Below are 17,141 nucleotides of genomic sequence, written 5' to 3'. Positions count from 1 at the left end.
TGCCCTGAGCCGAAGGGCTGCAGGGGAAAACCATACCCCAGCCACTGCAATCGCTCTACCTGCTCTTTGCGCGCAGGGGCTGACAGCAGCCCAGTGGGAAGCACCCTGCTCCAGCATGCAGACCAGCTCCAAAACTGGCCTAACATTTTGGCTATCCTCCTGGTTTTCCAGGACAGCACAAGCCCTCCATGCACACAGAGTCTTTGCTGATAAGCCTGAACCAGAGCATGTTGGCCATGCTGCAGGGTGCATCATCGTCCCAGCACAAAGGGAGTGAGGCAGCTCCCTGCTGTGGATGCTGCACATTCCTTGCAGCAACTCATGCAATAACTTAGTCTTATTGACAGGGAGATTCTTATTTATTAGATTTAATAATGCCCTCTTTATAAAGCAAAGCGACAAAGCGCACAAAGGGCCATTCACCAGCAGCTGCCTCCGGCACTGGTCCCCAGGCACTGTGCCCCAAACAGGCACCCCTGAGCAACAGCAAAGAGCAGCCCAGGGCTTTCACGTTAGGTGAGAAAAACATTGCTAGTCAGTAGTTTTTGAGTGTTGGGGCACCAAGGCACATGCGTGCTCTAGGTTTGGGAGCTCAGGGACAGTGTTTCACGCTGCAAGGTTTTGGTGAGCAAAGAGGTATCTGAAAAAAGTCTGGACAGGAATGACAGGGCTTTTAAGGTCTCCCCATCCTCTCGCAGCTGTGGGAGAGATACGAACGTTGTCTAGTTCAAATGCTAGTTAAGCAACTTCCCTTAAGTGAAAGTAAGCAACAAAAAGTGATATTTCTAAGAATTTCAAGGAACTTCACAAAAAGCAGTGATGCAAGCTCAAAATAGCCGAGACAAACTTCTGTGGCGTAGGAGGAGGGTACAGCCGAGCAATGTTAAGCAAAGGACTGGTATCCTGCAGAAGCCCAGAGCAAGGCTGCCTGCATGGGCCGACAAGATGGTGTCCTGCCTGCAGACACCCTGTGGCATAAAGGCAGCGTAGCCCAGCCCTGTGCAGCTCCTTGCAGCCCCTCCTGCATCCCTCTTTTCACAGCAGCAGTGCCACAGCCATGGGTGGCACCTCCAGATCTCGTAGCTCACCTGAACAAAAAACATCCTTTCTTCAGAACAACCTGGGGGCGGGAAAAAACCAGGAGACCAGGACCAGCATGAAACAGGAAGTTATTTGTGTCTGCTCTGGAAGGCAACACACCATGAACACGTGGTGTCCCATGCCCTGAGGGCAGCGAGCATCTCCAGCCGGGCAAACCCACAAGAGGCTTTATCACAGCGAGCACAGCTTATTCCTGTGCAACACAGCTGGCCACGGGCAGCTGTCCCAGAGCAGAGCCAGATGTTCTTCAAGCAGAAGAAATGAGGCAAGGCAGATGTTGGCAACCTCAATGGCGTAGGAGTCCAATTCTCTTTTTCCATTCATTTGAGACAGAAGAGGAAATCAGTGTTGGATTACATCTTGGCATGTGAACCGTGGAGGGGGTGAACAGGGTGTATCAGGTCCTCAGCTAATGTGAACCGGCGTATGCTCTCCAGTTTGCAGCACATGAGCAGCAGGATGTCGTAACAAGCATCTCTCGGAGTATCTAATTTTTAAGGCGTTTCAGCTTCAATTACTATGTACATGAAAGCTGAGAAGATTTTTCTCTTGCATTGGTACTCTTTAATTCTACTCAACACCTCAAAATCCTTTTGAGGCTCTCAGCTCAAAATATTCTCTAGTTCTTTAGCAGCAGATGGATAAAATATCAGGCAGAAGACTATGTGTGGCTGTGACAGCAGCCAAACCCAACAAAATATTTACTTCAAAGCAGGCAGAAGGATAGCCTGTCCAGCTGGAAAAAGCAGGAAACGTTTTTTAAAAGAGTGGAATTGGGGGACAGCAAGGGAGATGATTGTGTAAGGCACGATTAGATCATGCCTGAATGATAACAGAAGTTCACGAACTTATGTTCTAGGCAAAATGGAGGTATCCAGTTTGTCCCTGGGCATCTTCATCCTGGCATGGGCATCAGATGGTGTTTTATAGACAGGTAAGGAAGGACATGGGCTGTGCAGTGGTTAAGCTAGAAACACACCTGTGTGTCTGTGGTCATGATGCATGCCACTGTCATGGGGACAAAATACATCCCTCCTGAAGGGTCTTATGCTTTTCTGAATGGATTTTGGCTATTTGAAAATATCAGAAGTCATCTAGCCCAGTAATTAATGCCCTGGGAGAGGGCTTGGTTAGGTCAGAGATGGTTGATAGATGTCAGTGGGAGCCCAGATGCCACAGGCAAATCCTTCCCATGGATTCGGGGCATCCTTCTGTGTCACTGTGGCAGTAAAATATCATGGGTTTGCTGGAAAAATTGTCACTACCATCAACCCTATAATGCCTAAAAATAATCAGCTCTCTTTCAAGTGGCCACACCAGCCTCATTCAGACTTTGAGCAACTTTCCTCTTTGCAACGGTCTTCTCGCTCCTTGTCCCACAGCCCTGAGAGCCAAGACCCCAGCCCAGCCATCAGCTCCTCCAAGGGCAAAACCTGCCAAGATGACCTAAGACTTCTTCCTTCCCATCCAGGAATGTGAAGGAAGCTATTCTTGCCCACCATCACCTGTCCCAGACCCTGGTGGCATTCCAGCCTCCAGCAACCATGCACCAGGCTCAGCAGGTCTCCAAGGAGGTAACTGATAGCAGCAGCAATTCCCTGCCATGAAGGGAGGTAGTACTGTCAGGATTGAGTTCTAAATGGTCTTTTTTAGGTTTCTTCAGCTATCTAAGTACTGTGTCCACAGGTGGACTAAAAGGCAAGGTCTGCACTGGGCTGCACTGGAAATATTTCCTATGTTCCCAGTCCCAGCAAACATTTATTATCTGACTTTAGAGCAAGTGCCATAGGATGTGAGGAGGATTTGAGGCAGTGCTGAGCCTCACCTTAGGCAGCTGAGGACATCTACTTGCTGGCACTGGCTGCTGGCCTGGGCCACAGCTTCCTCCACCCACACACCTTGTATTTCTTTGGCCTGACTGTGAGGAATTCATTTCATGTTCTAAATGCAAACCCTCCAAAGGGTTTTCAGGATGCTAAGGAGGAATTAAAAAAAAAACAGCAAAAAGAAGCAAGATTTTTTTTTTCTTTAATTTGAAAAATATCTGGCCTTGAAACCGCTATGTTTTTTCCCCTCTCAGGATAGGGTGGAAGACTCCTGCAAACATTATGTAGCAGGGCTATACCGCATTTCACATGAGGATTTGTAATTGCCTCTCACAAGGGACTGAAAAGCGATAAATGGGCTCCAGTGAGCAGATGATTGCACAACATCTTCTGCATCTGATTTCTGGCATTTGCAGAACATCTATCTACTGTCCTGAGTCTTTCCTGGAAGTCTGGCTGTAGCAGTTACAGGGGAAAACAGATGGGGGGACTCTGAGTGGGAGCGACAGAGAGCAGCAGCTCCATGTGCCCCCCATATGCCCTCCATGGGGTGTCCTGCACTACCTCTTCCAGCCTGAGATCGGAGGGCATAGAATCATAGAATGGTTTGGGTTGGAAGGGACCTTTAGAGGCCATCTAGCCCAACCCCCCCTGCAGTGAGCAGGGACATCTTCCACTAGATCAGGTTGCTCAGAGCCCCGTCCAGCCTGACCTGGAATGTTTCCAGGGACGGGGCATCTCCCACCTCTCTGGGCAACCTGGGCCAGTGTTTCACCACCCTTGTTGTAAAAGATTTTTTCCTTATATCTAGTCTAAATCTCCCCTCCTTTAGTTTAAAACCATCACCCCTTGTCCTGTCACAGCAGGCCTTCCTCCCTTTAAGCACTGAAAGGCTGCAATAAGGTCTCCTGCAGCCTTCCCTTCTCCAGGCTGAACAACCCCAACTCTCCCAGCCTGTCCTCCTAGGAGAGGTGCTCCAGCCCTTGGGTAATTTTTGTGGCCTCCTCAGGCCCTGCTCCAACAGCTCCATGTCCGTCCCATGCTGAGGGCTCCAGAGCTGGACGCAGCGCTGCGGGGGGGTCTCCCCAGAGCAGAGGGGCCAAAGTCCCCTCCCTCGCCCTGCTGCCCGCGCTGGGGACACAGCCCAGGATACAGCTGGCCTTCTGGGCTGCATGACGTGAAGTTAGCTGCATCCATGAGGATGCTGTGAAAGCTAAAGGTTGAGCTGGCTTTAAAAAGCACCTGGACAAATTCGTGCAAGAAAAAGTCACCCATGGGGAGCTGCTAAAGCTTCCCTCAGGCTTGGAGACCCCTGAGCCAGGGAGCAGTTGGGGAAGCGGCAGCGGCCACTCGCCTTGTCCTTGTGATCCTATGCTCAAAGGACCCCAACAGGGGCCAAAGGAGCTACTTGGTCCTGCGCTCTTGGGACCCCATTAAGCCACTGTTGACTGTTTCAGTTAACTCTTGACAGGTAAACTCAGGAAGGGAAAACCGAAAATTTGGAGAGTACAAACAGTTTTCTGGGAAGAAATCACCTGGTTTTGTTATAAACTGGGCATGGGCTAAGTGGTATAGTATATTGTTTACCAACTATAGCAATGTTTTTCAAAATCACCCGTTCAAGTGACATAATTTTTGTGAAGTGCAATGTTCCTAGGAGAAGCACTGTAGGTCAGTGAGCCATTGAAAGCAAGTCTTTCTTCTCATCTATAATGTCTCATCTCTTGATTCTACATACTCTGTTCTGCCTTTGCTAGAATGGGAAAATTGCCAATGTTTAAAAAAAAATACTGTTTTGCCATTTCCAGCTGTATCGTCTCAGACACAGGTGCCTGAAGAGTGCTCCCACAAGTGAAGGTGGGCTAAATGCGCCCTGTGGGGAAAACGCATCTGATCCCATCTGGGGATCAGCAGATCAAGACCTGCAGGTGGGAGGCTCAGGGGCCACGAGCTTTCCCGTGCTCAGCCACGGAGACCTGCAGATGTTGCACTGCTGCTGGGTCTGCTTTTCAAAGAAAAAAACTCTGCAAGCTGCTGACTATTAATATGATAAAAGCCATAAATGATGTTTTCTTAAGGAATGTACTGACAGATGGGATATCAGGGCAGTGAACGAGGGCACCAGACAGAGGAACAGGAGTCAGCGGAGCCTCTGCTCATGCAGAAAGGCCATGGGGACTCAAGACAGTGGATGTCCTGACAGCTGTGTATTTTCAAAGAGGGGGAAGTGTGCTCATTTTTTCCCTTCTCTCCAAATAAAATGTGTTTTTTGTGCTTTTTTTAAATTTTTTTTTTCCATGTGAAAGGATTTTGCACAATGGGTTTCCGAGAAAGAAGATGCGAGACGTTTCTTCCCTTTCCTGGAACTGCCCTAATGAATCACTTCGCTCCCCTTTTCTGGGGGGGGGCAGCTCGGCGGGGCGCAGCCCGCCTGCCCCGGGGGCCGCTCCCCAGGACCAGATCTCCATTCGTGCTGTGCCACCTCCTGGTGACACCGCCGCGGTGCACGGCGGGGACTCCCTCCTCAACACACCCCCCGGCACACCGCCGGGACACCCCTGCCTCCCCCCAGCCAGGCAGCGGCAGCTTTCCATCTGCAGGAGTTTTTTGCCACCCAGTTATCCCACTCCCATCCCTTAGGGTGCCGGAGCAGCCAAGGGGGACTAGGGGCAGCTGTGCCCCCGGTCCCTCTCCGTCAGGATGCATGGTGCCCCACGGCATCCCTCGCCCTCTGCGCCTGTGCGTGGTGAGTCCAGCTCTGGCACTGAGGTCACCCTTCGCTGGCACTTTGCAGGCTGAGGTAGGGTCGGGTGGGAGGGTGTCGCTGGGACTGAGCCCCCTGTGCTGCTGTGCACGAAAGGAGGTGAGTACAGGGGTGTGCGGGGTGGGGGTGAGCCAAAGTCCTGGAGCCAAAGCCCTTGTGTGAGCAAAATACGTGCTGGGATCAGCCTGAGAAAGGACTACGTAAAGGCAAATAACATTCAGGATTGTTCCAGTGACCTGCCAGGGGACGCCCCGGCCCAGCACTCTGCTCCAGGCAGTCACAACATCCCAGCCCGCCTGTTTCAGGATTGCTTTTTCACTCAAATGGGAATATGGCTCCCACCATGTATTGCTGTATTAGAGAGACAGTGTTAATGAGAAATGAGGGCAATGAAGAACTGCTTCATGCACAGCCTGGAAGAGATTTAAGACTCTGGCACTAGCCCAACTTAGACCTTAATTCCCAGCCAGGAGCTGGTGATACCTTCGTCCAGGGCCATCAGCAAGGGAGGAGCGCTCACCGCGTGGGACCACAGACTCCAGAGGCAGAAACATGGGAGGTGAAGAGGATTGTAAAGGGTTGGGATGAATCTGGGGACAACGCATCAGGTAATGCTGTATCAGTCAAAAAAAGGCTGCTCAGAGTTTCTCCCTTCTTAGGGAAAACTTAGAACAACAGCAGAATCATTCATCAGAATATTTCCAATTTTCTGTGCGAGGCATCCATCTGAGGGAAAGCCCCTGCTCCCAAGTGAATCCTGCCTGTCCGGGAGAGCCCCCTGCCCCTGGGAGAGGGGCTCAGCCGCCCCCAGGCCTGGCCACTCTGTGCTGAAGGTGGCACCGCTGCCTCTCTTATGAGCAAGAGCTTTGTTTTGCTCTCTCGACATCCAGTGGCTTTGGATGCACGCCGAGGATTTGCAGATGGAAGGAGGTCAAAAAGCTGGACCACAGATGCTGCGGACGTGGCTGGTGTCCGCAGGAATGCAGCAGCCACCACCAGCAGGGATGGTCACTTCTTCAACCTGTCTGCGGTGAACCTCCCCGAGGAAGTTTTGTTTGTTCAGTACGTGCACAGAGCTCGCTAGCAGCATCGGACCTGGTCCGAATTTGAGGGGGGATGGAGGTTTTGGACTCTGCCAAGAGGGATGTCTTAGTATCAAGTATTTCAACTTGCTACTGAAGGAGGAGACAGGAGAAGTAAATGGGTATTATTCTAATACATTCCTCTTCTCCAGGCCAGATCCATGTGCCAGCATTGTTGCGGTTCTGATATGATGAAAAGGTATCCCAGCACTATCCACTGCAGTTTGGGATTATACCTATCTGCAACCTTTAATCTCTGCTCAGCTGAAGATGGTGTTTCTGGTCACTTGGGCATTAATGCTGCTAAATCAGACTCTTGGTTTTTTACAGTCATAAAACTCCACCCCGTCCCATGTTGACCTCAGCAGCCATAAATCTGTGCCCCCTTTCTCCTTCAAGGGGCTGAAGATGCCCCTGATTCAGGGCAAGAAGGAGCAGTTAATTGGTATGAAAGGAATAACAAGTGTGGGCACAGATCCTAAACCAGGATTTATTTAGGAAGATTTTCTGGTTATTATCTACTTAGGAACAGAGGATTTGTCAGAAAAGATCAGAGTATTTTCATCAAATCTGGCATCCTGCATGTAGCAGAGATAGTGAGAGGATGGATTAGTGGAAAAACTCTCTCCAGCCTCTCCCAGAAGTGCAGGTACAGGGTTTGATGCTGTTTTGAAGGGGATCAGAGGCAAACTGTGGGTAGAAGCAGAGCTGGCTGCAGATGTCCAGTCCCCGTGAGACTAGAGCCAGCAAAGGCAGCTTCAGCCTGACTCGAGCCTCGGCTTGAGCTGACCCAGCCAAAGTGGAGGTGATGCTCCCCTCCTGCATGCAGGCTGGGCGAGAGCTAGCCTTGGGCTACAGCATGTTAATCTAAACCCAAATGTGTTTCCATCTCACCCCCAACACAGGCCATATCCAGCTGGCTCAGCCGAAAGGATCCATCAGTCGTCTGCGTCACATCTGGCCGCTGGGAGATGGGCAGCACAAAATCCCCAGGCTCTAGTAAGAAATACATTTTCTGATATTTGCACTGACATTCCAGTAACAATAACATCTGAAACACCAAGCGCTTGGGAAATATTTGTTTTACAAAGTGGGGTAGGAGCTGCTACAAAAACAATCCCCATTTTTAAAAATAAAATATTTCCTTGTCAACAAGGAAAAAAAAAAAACCCAAAGTGTTCCTATCCAAAGGCAGGAGCCCTGGGAAATGGCCCTTCCCATGCATGATGGCAGGGCTGCAGGGGCTCCGGCAGGACAGCGGAGGCGAACCGCTCGATGGCAGAGGGTGAGACGATGGTGTGGTGTGGGAGCGCTGGGCCTGCGGTGGCCCCAGCCACGGGAGCCAAGTTCCTCGCTGCTGTTTTCATTTATAAATAGAAAGGCAGCTAGTTATTATTAGAGCTTGTTGAGTGGGTCTGGAGGAACTACAGAAAACCCTTCCAAACGAGCTGCTTTCGAGTTCAAGCAAAGCTCCTGGGGTCACGCCTGGAGGAGAATGTCACTAGGATCACCTTGAGCCTCCAAGACAGGTCTGGGCTGGTCCGAGCATGAAAGGCTTCACCTTTGCAGTGTGTCGCAGTGCTCCCAGCATGGCTGGGGTTGGTGCAGTGGACCCTAAGGATGGCTGACTACATCCCACTCTGCGCACCCGTTTCCCATTCCTATAACAAGGCAGGGCATCAGCAGAGAAACTTGCCTTGGAACCTTCCCCAGGAACTTGGAGGACACAGCCAGCTCCTGCACTGTCACACCATCCTGACACACATAAGGAAGCTGTTCCCCACACCAGGTAGGTGGCACTAGGAGACCTTTTCATCACAACTTCAAGCTGCCCCAAGACCTCTGTGGGCTCATGGATGGGCACAGAAAGAAGAAGCTGCACACCCAGAAAACCCAGAAGGTGGGTCAGTTCTCTTGGTTCCAACAGAAGAAACACCATCAGGTATGTTAGGGTGGCTTTTGTGTGTGTCCCCCATGTTGTCCTTATATCTGGCCCCTGTCACCGTCCTCCAAACCTCTCCTAGAGAGCAGCACACAGACTGTGCCTGCGGGCTCTCAGCCTCAAGATTATTTTTGGCCATTACTCCTTAAATCATTGAAGACAAGGTCTTTCAATAGCATTCATCTCCTGAAAGATGTACCTAGGCACACCGTGGGCTCTCTTATCACGTGTAAGCCGCTCTGTACCTCTTAATTGTAGAGGTCCTGCTTTTATATCTTATTTTTCTTGTCTGTTGGAAACCACATTTTTCTTTCATCTATACATTATACCTTCTAAACTCTGTCCCTACATCTACAAGCTGCAGTCAGTAATGCACAGAGATGGAGGACTGAAAGGATTTCGTTAGTGACTGTCCTTTACAGACACAGCAGGGTCAGAGGAAAAGAAAAACAACACACACATGATCAATAATTTTTAAAATAGGATTTGAAAGCAAAGCATGAGAAGCATCTATCTGGTTTTAATTTCAAATGAAAATGTATGGCTATTAATATATGGCAATGCTGCTCTACTGTAAGAACAAAGTGTAGATAAAACCTGCAAGCTTAACGAGGCTCAGGAAAACTAAAATTTGAAAGCAAATCTTTGAAAATCTCTAGGTAATCTCTGTTCCATTTATCATGCTTTGGCAATCAGAAAGTAAAACCAGGCTTAGCATAATGAAGAAAATCAAACAGGCGCTTTTTCCCCTGCTGCTCTTAACTCACAGAAGAATATAGTAATGGAAAAAAAGGGGAAAAAAAGGAGGAACTTCTGCCCTCCTGCTGGCGCACAGGGAATCTAATTGCAAAGGTTTCTTCCTGCATGTCTGAGTAGACTATGCAAGACTGGAATTTTTTAATCACAATATTTAAGCTCTACTTGGCAACACCGAACTAATGCAGTGGTCCTCTCCTGATCTGCCAGATACGGGAAGGTAACAATGGTTGATAACTGAGTCACAAGCTGAGAATGTGAAAAAGCCAAAAAAAAAAAAAAAAAAATACTTCCCTCAACCCCTCCGGCCGGGCAGGTCAGCAGCGCGGCACCAGCCCCGGCCAGGCTGAGAACAGCAGCGGACAACACGGCTGAGGAGGCTTTGCCTGTGTTTTTTGGGGTGTGAAGTGCTTTGATGATTGCAGACCCCTGAATCTCCCAGTCACTGGAGGGGGATTGGGTCATGCGCCCCGGGAGCTGCTACGTGACAGCCTGGCCAAGCGCTGCTCTTCCTGTCCAAGCGTTTTTGGGGTAGACATGGGTGAAGCCCAAGACATCATATCCAGCTGCTGCTGGGTGCTGCCCCACAGCACTGGTTATCTCTGGGGTCTCTTGGCTCAGTGGCAGGAGCTGCGAACACAGAAGGGAAGCTGGTATTTGGGAATGACGTCTCCAAAAGCTGCAGATGGTACCGCTTCACTCTGTGATGGATGCTCCCCACCGTGATGCTGCTGCTCCTGCAGACCTGGAGGTGGCCCACACCCAGATGGGGTGTAAGATGTCCTTGGTCCCTGCAAACTTGAAAGTGGTGGCTCCCAAACATTTCTACTCGCAGCCCCATTTCCTGGGCCAGCCCAGATATCAGCAGAAAGGTCTTGTTAGCAATTGATATTCTGTTGGGCTGGAAGTCCCGGCACAGCTGCTGGGTCCCTGCATGGCATTGCAACCCTCCCTTTAGAGACCATTTCTCTGCAGAGCCGCACAGAAAGCCACCCAGCAGCCTTTGAACTACCTTGTTTGGCTACTGATAGCACCGAGCTCAGAGCAGGAGCTGTAGCATCGCTGTAATGTGTCCAAAACATCTTCAAAACAGCAGGCTTGACCTGCTTGTCCCTTCTCAGCTCCTTCAGCTGTAGTTTCCCCACGGAGCACAATCACAGTACGGCTCTCTTCCCTCCCAGTACTACAAAGCTGGGCTGTTTCACGACTTCCATGTCTTCTTGCCTATCTAATCAGGGCTGTGTGGAGCTCCTTCAGCTAATGGTTCATTAGAGAGCAATTTTAGATCCTTGGGTGAAAGATTAAATATCTAGTTGATGCATTATTCCAGTACAAACCGTGTCTGTTGCTATGGACAAGGAACACATGTGGGGCCATTTGGAGGTAATACACGTTGCTCCTACCTCCTATTCCCTTTGGCAGCGGCCACAATTATTGTGCTTTGAAATCACTCCTTTTGTAGACAATTAGGAGAAGGGAGGAATTCTCAGCCATTAGTCATCTAAATCACATATGAGCATAAAAATAAGAATAATTGCACCTTCTTGAGCTCACTGCAATGAGATTGGACACGTGCAACTCACATATATTCATATTTTGTCTCCAGAGCCAACACTACTAAGGATTTATTTTTCAGCAGTGCTGAGTGCAGCATGCTGTAAAATGGGCATTTGAATGTTGTCTGTCTTCCCAAAGGTGCTGTAAGGATCCGAACTGCAGTGAGCACAAAGCATTTTAAGACTGTGCAGGCAGCATTACAGGGCTCTTCCCAATACTGCCCTTAATTCTGCTCAAAGCGGGTGTAAAAAGAAATAAATAAACAATGCTCCAAAGCAAACTTCTCCAGGCAGAAGCTTGGCTGGCTGGGGCTTCCCGCCTCCCTAGGCTCATGCTCTTGGGTAGGACAATGGCAATGAGCAGCTCGGGTTGCCTACTGCAGGGGGAAGGCAGGGCTGTATTTAGTCTGCCGGTGCTGGGCGTCCAGCTAGCTTCATGAAGGTATCAAGATATCAGCTTGCTCTTCTCTTCTCCTTATGTAGCTATTAGCGTGAATGTTCCAAGTCTGGATCTGATGAAGCCACAAAGCTCAGACTTGAATATTCCCACAACCACAGGGCTGGTCCCTGCAGCCACCTCCAGCTACGGGCAGCAGGAACAAATCACAGATTCTCCATCTCTTTCTCACCTCCTCAGGTGCCACAAGTCTGGGATGCTTTCTTGGAGACTTGCCTGTAGGTTCTTGTGCTGAAGTTCCCATGTCTGCAGCCAGGACAAACATTGGAGAAGGGGGATTTTCCCCTCATGCTCATGTGACAGCCTCCCTGCCTCCTCTCAGTCTCATTCGCAGCATGCATCGGGATGTTAAAGCTTGCCAATAGCAGCAGGTATGAAGAAGCAGTGACTCACATAGCCTCGCAGTGCTGTGCTCTCTACAACCCCTCCACCCACCATGTCAGCCACCCCATCACTCCCACCAGCAGTGCCAGAAGGATTTCCCCCAAGACCAAGACAACCATCCAATTTCAACAGAAATGCAGAATTTGAGCCCTGCTAATTGTCTACACGCCACACATGGATTTGACCCCTGTTAAAGAAGAATGAACAAAATCCATCTCTAGGCTGCTCTCTCTGATGCTGCCCAGTGCTCACCTCGGCCCTTGCTGCTTTTTTAGAAACCAGGTCTAAAAGATTGCACATAGAAGATCTGCAGTGCCTTTCTGTATTTCTTCCTTCAAAAAAAAAGCTTTCCTCAGATGAAATCTGCTGAAGTCATAAAAGTCACAAGGGGGCTTTTTCAGGCACCAGAGATATGTTTTCTCCCAGAGAAAGCTGGCAAGCTAGCTGTGACAGATTCCTAGGGACTCGTTGCTCCTGTGCTGCCCCCGGCACACGGGCTGCTCCGTACGCCCACCGAAAGGCAGGGCCAGTTGGCATCTGCACACAGGTGGAGGAGGCCTGAACGCATCTGCGTATCATCCCTAATAATGGAAAAATCTGCAACGGCAGCCAGTAATGACTATTACTCTGGTGCAAAAGCACATGGTGGGAGAGACTCCAGCAGACCCTCCTGAAATCTTTTTTGCATGACTAACTCCAGGAGAGAGGAGCCCTTCTGCAAGAGCCAGGGAGGACTCTTCCACATGCAGCCAGGCTAAAGCAGAACCACATTTTCCTCTGTAATGAGGCATTTTAACTTCTCTGTGCTGCACCTTGCAGGGAACAAGTCCTTGCAGCGAGGTGTTTGCAGCATCCTCTGGGACCTGAGAAGGGGACAGTGATGTGGTTGTCCCAGGGCTCAGGGGTTGCTAAGGAAGGAGCTGGGTACACATCCCTATTCCATTATTTTTGCAGCATAAGGAGATGGCAATGCAGTAAAACCCACCAACAATGCCCAGGTTGTTCCTCATGTCATTCTTTTAATCTGTTCCCAAAACAAGACAGGCCACCGGCTGCCACCAGCCCGTCCCACCATGAAAGCTGCTAGCAGTGGGATGCTGAGCAGTGCAGCACACCCAGCCCCACTTGTTTACAATGACATTAGTCACTCCCTCCCTAAATCCATTGGAAAAAAACACAGCCACAAGTCCAATGCTCCAGCCTTTCTGCTGCCAGACTGACATCAGAAGCCACAAGAAACGAATGGACCAACTTTGAGGTCACTTGCACCCTGCAGTAAACAGAGAGGGTGAGGCTAAAGCAACATCCCTTAAACCCACCTGGTAAACAAGTCCCAAGTGCCTTTTAACTCTCCACCTTTGCAGGTCCCTGAGTTCATGTCATGGTTTGGCTGCTGCCATGTCATGTTTGGCCTCAGCACAGTATCATCATTTGGGATCTGGGAGGGAGAAGAGCTTGAGCGAGGCTGAAAAACAGTCACTGAAACCCACCACCACCCTGGCTGGCATTAAGTCAATCTTGCGCAAGGTATTACCTGGAAACTGCTGCTAGGGTCCTTCAACGTCCACTTCAAGCTCTTCGATGAGGTTAGGAGGGTTTTGCCATCCTCTCCTGTCCCTGCAGCTATCCATAGCCTCCAGCTTGCTGCCCACCCTTGGTGGGCTGGGACCCACCACCCAGCGCGGAGCCTGGCAGCACCCTTCTGCCACCGGTCCCTTGCAGCATGCACTGCCTCAGGCACACTGGTACCCCCAGCTGCAAACATCCTCCTCTTCTCTAGCATCTGCTGCCTTCAGCCTCCAGTTTTCACACCCGTTCAACACTCTGCCTGCGCCAAAGGAGAGCTCGTTTCCAGCCCAACACCTGCCTCCCCTTGCAAATGCTAACTCACTGCACTAATGAAGCACCCGACCCTGATCTTTTATGGGTATATTTGGACTATTCCCCACTTTCACACTCAGTAAAACCCAGCACAACCCACACGTGACCTCTGTGTTACTGGCTGCTCAGTGCAGGGTCTAATAGGGACCGTATGCAGCATAAATCAGCATTTAGCTTCTGGGGCTTCCTCCTGGTTGCAGCAGGATGGGTGCTATGCTAACCACAGCTCCGTGTGTGGTCAGAGCATGTCTCGCCTCCCCAGCCTGACAGCAAGTGGCACTCTCCCCATGCAGAAGCCCGCAGGCTGTGGCTGATGTGGCCCATGTTGCCCCGGGCTGCCTCTCTCACAAAAGCAGAAGGAACCCATCATCCAGCCAAAGAAGATGCAATTCCCCGATACAGGATGGCACGGCGCCAGTCCCCTTCTCTGGCCACTCTTCATTAACCAAAGGCAAAGCTCTGCAAAGCAGAACATTTCACAGCAAGTTGCTTTTTCCTGGTAGGTGGGGACAGGATCTGATAGCTCCACCGTCACTGTGTGGGACATTGAGTTGGGTGCCAACCTCCTCTCCATCGGCCACGTGCATGGGAAGGATAACATGCGTGGTCCTTGACAGGTCCCAGCACAGGCTGATCGCTGCAGGAGCGAGACCATGAAGGTTTGTGAGCTGACCCAGCGTTATGATCTAGCCCGCACCACCTCAAGACTGGCTGACACAAGGATGCCTCCCTCCAGGGGCAAACTGAGTCTTGGTCCAGGCTGCGGCTCTACGTGGATTTAGTCTGAGGTTGGATCTCTAGAAATCGACTCAAAGAGTCTAATAAAAACATTTTTAAATGCATGTGTGTTATCTGTTTGTTTAAGAAACATCAGGAGAAAACATGGATAAATTGCTCTTTGCCAGCACGGCTCCAGCTGGAGCCCCTCAAAAGACAGAGCAATTCTTGTGAGCTCTGAGCAGGGATGCTGCGGTGAAGTGCCCCCGAGGAGCCCCGTGAGCGTGGTACGGCTGTTAAAGCTGCTCTGATCCTGCCATCAGCACGATGACATGAACATCCTGACCTGGAAACCCGCAGGAACGCTGGCTCCAGCGCAGCACTGGGACCGTGGTCCTGGCCCAGGCGTTCAGAGCACGTCACTGAAGCTGGGAAGACACAAAACTCACCCAGTCTCACATCCCAGGCCAGCGCCCCATCCATTTCAGGATATGTCCCAGGAGGACAAAGTCCTAGAGTACAAGTTTTCCTGGCTTGTTTGCAACCTGTTTGCCCTGAAATAAGTACAGGAGCTCCTGGGCCTTGTAGTCAGCAGCTTTTCCCAGCATAACACTGTGAAAGCTGAGCCATTCTGTTTTACTTTATGTATTTATTTATTCTTCCTCATTTGCATGTGCTATATTACAGCCACTGAGTTACAGATACTGCCACTAACAATAGCTGGGAAAAGTTTAAGCCATTTATGGACACTGAAATGCTAGCTACATAGAAAAGCTTTTGAACATTTTGCAAGACCAGCTTTAAAAACAGGATGTGCAAATCCTTTATTTTGGGATGTGTTTATCCCAGCGATTCCACCCTGGTATATCTGTCACAGCAATAAAATCCCTGCAAAAATTAAAAAAAAACCCAAAGCACAAACTTTAAGTTGAGCCCAGGAAAAAAACGAAAGGAATTGCTGTGCTAAAGTGGGAAAAAATGTGCTGCAGATTTCAGGGGTGCCCACTTTTCCCAGCAGCACCCCTGGGGGGGGGTGTCTCCCAAGCCACAGCTCGCTGCTCTTCGTGCCTGCACCGAACCAGGGCAGATGCTGGGATGCAGCAACATTCCCTTCACCTCCTCCCCTTTTCTGGCACCGGGATGAATTAACTCCACTCCAGGAGCTGCTTTTCAGTGCAAGGAAAAAACAAAACCCCAGCCTTCTGTCACGTAGGGAGAATTTGGCACTGTCATTTCAGCCAAAGAAGGCATGTGGAGGAAGAAGAAATGTCGGGGCTGGCGACACAGAAGAGCTGATGCATTCCTCGCCGGGACCCGCCTGGCAGGTGCTAAACACAGACGTGCTCAACTTAATACCTTGTGCCGCTTGCAACACGTGTGAGACGGAGCAAAGAGGCGGGTCTATCCCTTGATATTAAAAATAGCAGCTGATGGGTTTAGCCGGAAAGCAAAACTGAGCACGGCGAGCAAAGCACGTCAGCAGGATGAGGACAGGTTGCTCTGGCACGGGACATGCCATCGGCCACCAAGCCAGTAGCAGAGGGTGGCTGTCCCTGCAAGCCGGTGGCAGGAGCTCAGGCGGGGGGGAGAAAAATGTGTTGGGAAAAATGCAGAGGAGGAGAAATAGGTTCAGGGTAGGTTTTAAAATGCATTCCAAGGCAGCCGCACGTGGAGGTGGATGTTGGCAGTCTCCTGATGTGGTGGCAGCCCGATTTTTGTAGGGATTTTACTTCCTCGTGAGCAAAGAGGCAATGTGGGAAGCTCAGCAAAGGGGGAAACTGGCTCGTCCTTTAGCCTTGCTGCAAACAAGGTAAATCACCGGCGCTGCTGCTGGCAACAAGCTCAGGATCTAATGATTGCTGCTGGTTGAGAGTGATGCTAACAACGTGAGGAATTTTGTTTTATAATATACAGGGTTTGAAGCTCAAAAAATCCTTTAAAAGTTCCAGATAAGCATTCAGAGAGATGCCTCCCACTGCAGGCAGACCCATGCCTGTGTGTTTCCAAGCCCCGGCACAGAGACCTCCTTGGACCTCCAGCACCTGGGAAGAGCACAGTGACTGTGCTGTTATTTTGGATGCTGTCTTTCAGGGTCTTCTAATTTGGGGGTACAGCACTTTTGCCCCATGCACCCTTTTGCCCTCACAGATTTCCCTACTAGACTCCTGAGATCTGCAAATCTGCGGCTGCAAAACAGACTCGTAATAACGTCCTCTCCATCTCCCTCTGCAGTCCCACTATTCTGCGGAGCAGCCTGTCTGATCTTTAATCCCCATAGGATGCAAAGGGTCATGCAGACACCCAGAAGCCCTTGAGCTGGGGCCTGCTAATACATCTCGCATGGCTCTTCCTTCCACTCCGAGGGTGGGATGCTGAAGCAGAGCACGATGCTGTGGCTCACCCGTGGTCAGGGAGGAGGCCCCTGTAAAGCTGGACACGACTCGCCGGGCGAGCTCACCAGCTGCCAGGCCAGTCTCCTCCTCTGCTGTCCCCTGATGCTTTCCTGGGAGACGGCTCATTATTTATGGCGCGTCACACTCCACTCACGAACGCTCCTGCTACATTTGCTTAACAGCCCAAGCAGGCGAAACCTGCAGCCATGCGATCTCTGAAAGCACTACCTGATTAAAACATATAAAAAAATAAACCAGAGATATAAAACTGCCAATTGCCCT

The 17,141-nt window shown here is 50.4% G+C and overlaps 1 long non-coding RNA gene across 3 annotated transcripts in view; it reads right to left on the bottom strand.

Moving 5' to 3' along the window:
* Window positions 1-9,215: 9,215 nt before the first annotated feature.
* Window positions 9,216-17,141, bottom strand: part of LOC135315949 (uncharacterized) — a 34,049-nt gene continuing 26,123 nt past the window's right edge. Inside the window, exons 2-3 of one of the 3 annotated variants that reach the window (XR_010375440.1) lie at window positions 13,188-17,087; window positions 9,216-11,730 (exon numbers count right to left, since the gene is read on the bottom strand). This is a non-coding gene — a long non-coding RNA (uncharacterized LOC135315949). Of the gene's footprint in view, window positions 17,088-17,141 lie in introns of all 3 variants that reach the window. The other 2 variants (XR_010375439.1, XR_010375438.1) reach the window with 2 other exon arrangements.

This window comes from Phalacrocorax carbo, chromosome 16 (genome assembly GCF_963921805.1).
Source record: "Phalacrocorax carbo chromosome 16, bPhaCar2.1, whole genome shotgun sequence".
NCBI classification, from domain to species: Eukaryota; Metazoa; Chordata; class Aves; order Suliformes; family Phalacrocoracidae; genus Phalacrocorax; species Phalacrocorax carbo.
This window is presented reverse-complemented; position numbering and strand designations above follow the sequence as displayed.